The following is a 3,182-nucleotide window of genomic DNA, read 5'->3' as shown; positions in this document are numbered from 1 at the left end:
CCTATAGACTATAAACTAGAAGACACTGGAACATATCCAGGGCCATAAAATGAAGTGCAGAAATTTCATGGTCTAAAGGTACTGAAATCATACAGAGTTTGTTCTCTTATCACTGTGGATTATGTTAGATATCAATATCAAAAGATATTTGAAAATAGTCCTCATATTTTCAAGTGCTATGTGACATTTACCAAGAAAGCTCTTTGACTTAGCCATTGAAAGCCTCAATAAAGTTAGGAGACCAAAAAACAAACAAACAAACAAACTGCAGGGGGTGATTGCAGAGAAGAAGCATTTAAATGAGAAATTAATATCAAAATTGGTGCTTTTGAACTGTGATGTTGGACAAGACTTTTGACAGTCCCTTGGACTGCAGATCCAACTTGTCCGTCCTAAAGGAAATCAGTTCTGAATATTCATTGAAAGGACTGATGTTGAAACTGAAACTCCAGTGTTTTGGCCACCTGTTGTGAAGAGCTGACTCACTGGAAAAGACCCTGATTCTGGTAAAGACTGAAGGTGGGAGGAGAAGGGGACAACAGAGGATGAGATGGTTGGATGGCATCACTGACTCAATGGACTTGAGTTTCAGTAAACTCCAGGAGTTGGTGATGGACAGAGAGGCCTGGTATGCTGAAGTCCATGGGGTTGCAAAGAGTCAGACATGACTGAGTGATTGAACTGAACTGAATATCAAAATGAGGAATTAATATAAAAGATACTTAAGAAACCCCATGTATTTGGAAATTAAATGTGCATTTTTAAATGATGGGTGTATCTGCAAAACCATAACAAGAAAAATAGAAAATATTTTCATGAACTTATTTTGACTCTCCCAACTTAACTATAGGACTAAGATTCTTTTCTTTACTCTTACATTATTTACATCTGTATCTACTTTCTTTCACGTTAAATTCTCAACAACATTAAAGTTAATTTGTTTTAACCCACAGTATACACAAAATGTTCTCAGAGTAACAATATCAAGACTACCAACAAGAATATGATAAATGGCAATAGCTTATTATGTTTTTGTAGTTCTTAAAACCTTTGGATAATTTAGTACTAGTTTTGTTTTCAAATCACATGAAGTAGTTACTCTCTGTGTGGTTATGATACAAAATCAATATGCAGTTAAGTTCATTTGCTTCATTTAGTTTTCTATTTTTAGAAATTGTTTTAAAAAATTGTTAATAATTATGTAACATTTGTATATATTTCCTAAATCAAATCCAAAAAAACAATGCGTAGTTAAAAAAACCTAACTTTTGTCTCAGAATCCTCCACTCTGTCATCCTCTTGTGTCTGTGGGTGAATTTTGGAAACAATTTTGATTTCTCCTCCCAGTTTTTAAACATAAGAAAAATGTATTTATATTCATCTTTTGCCTTCTTTTGCTAATATGCTTTATACCTTTTTCCTTCCCACCTTACTTAACAAGATACTAAAGATTGCTTCATAGGATGATATAAAGATATTTCACATAACTTTAAAAAATTTATTTATTTATTTTAATTGGGTCTCATAACTGTTCCCAACTGCATATGACAGCTTTGGGTAAATGTACCATTTACCAACCCTCCAGGGCACTGCCTGAATAGCTTAACTGGTAGAACATCAGGCTTTTAACCTGAGGATCCAGGGTTCAAGTCCCTGTTCAGGCAGCATAGTTCCCTTTGAGGGCTTCCCTGGTAGCTCAGATGTAAAGAATCTGCCTGCAATGCTAGGCAGCTGGGTTTGATTGCTGGGTTGAGAAGATCCCCTGGGGAAGGGATGGCTACCCAATTCCATGGAGAGATTATCCTGGTTACAGGGCTATAGTCTAAGGGGTTAGTTGCTCTGCTGTGTCCGACTCTGCGACCCCATGGACTGTGGCTCACCAGACTCTGCTGTCCATAAGGCTGCAGTCTATGGGACCTTAAAGAGTCAGACATGACTGAGTGACCAACACTTTCACTTTCAGGGTACTGAAGCCAGGCCTCAGATGCATTGTTCAGTTCAGTTCAGTCGCTTATTTGTGTCCGACTCTTTGCAGCCCTATGGGCTGCAGCACGCTAGGCTTCCCTGTCCATCACCAACTCCCGAAGCTTGGTAAAAACTCATGTACATTCAGTCTGTGATGCTATCCAACCATCTCATCCTCTGTCTTTCCTTTCTCCTCCACCTTCAATCTTCTGCAGCATCAGGGTCTTTTCAAATGAGTCAGTACTTCACATTAGGTGGCCAAAGTATTGGAGTTTCAACTTCAGTATCAGTCATTCTGATGAACATTCAGGACTGATTTCCTTTAGGATGGACTGGTTGGATCTCCTTGCAGTCCAAGGGACTCTCAAGAGTCTTCTCCAACACCACAGTTCAAAAGCATCAATTCTTCGACGCTAAGCTTTCTTTGTAGTCCAACTCTCACATCCATACATGACTAGCAGAAAAACCATAGCTTTGACTAGATGGACTCTTGTTGGCAAAGTAATGTCTCTGCTTTTTAATATGCTGTCTAGATTGGTCATAACTTTTCTTCCAAGGAGCAAATGTCCTTTAGTTTCATGGCTGCAGTCACCATCTGCAGTGATTTTGGAGCCCCCCCACCCGGCCCACAAAAAGTCTGTCATTGTTTTGATTGTTTCCCCATCTATTTCCCATGAAGTGATGGGACCAGATGCCATGATCTTCATTTTCTGAATGTTAAGCTTTAAGCCAATTTTTTCATTCTCCTCTTTCACTTTCATCAAGAGGCTTTTTAGTTCCTCTTCACTTTCTGCCATAAGGGTGGTGTCATCTGCATATCTGAGGTTATTGATATTTCTCCCACCAGTCTTGATTCCAGCTTGTGTTTCATCCAGTCCAGCATTTCTCATGATGTGCTCTGCATATAAGTTAAATAAGCAGGGTCACAATATACAGCCTTGACATCTTTTTCTGTTTGGAACCAGTCTGTTATTCCATGTGCAGTTCTAACTATTGCTTCCTGACCTGCATACAGATTTCTCAAGAGCCAGGTCAGGTGGTCTGGTATTCCCATCTCTTGAAGAATTTTCCACAGTTTATTGTGATCCACACAGTCAAAGGCTTTGGCATAGTCAATAAAGCAGAAATAGATGTTTTTCTGGAACCCTCTTGCTTTTTTGATGATCCAGCAGATGTTGGCAATATGATCTCTGGTTCCTCTGCCTTTTCTAAATCCA

The 3,182-nt window shown here is 38.9% G+C and overlaps 1 non-coding gene across 1 annotated transcript; it reads left to right on the top strand.

Annotated features, from left to right (window-relative positions):
* Positions 1-1,591: 1,591 nt before the first annotated feature.
* Positions 1,592-1,664, top strand: TRNAK-UUU (transfer RNA lysine (anticodon UUU)). The gene has a single exon. It is a non-coding gene; the product is annotated as a tRNA-Lys (tRNA).
* Positions 1,665-3,182: the final 1,518 nt, after the last annotated feature.

This window comes from Capricornis sumatraensis, chromosome 4 (assembly GCF_032405125.1).
Source record: "Capricornis sumatraensis isolate serow.1 chromosome 4, serow.2, whole genome shotgun sequence".
In the NCBI taxonomy this organism is placed as follows: domain Eukaryota; kingdom Metazoa; phylum Chordata; class Mammalia; order Artiodactyla; family Bovidae; genus Capricornis; species Capricornis sumatraensis.
The sequence above is the reverse complement of the archived record's forward strand: the minus strand, read 5'-3'. Positions and strand labels throughout refer to the sequence as shown.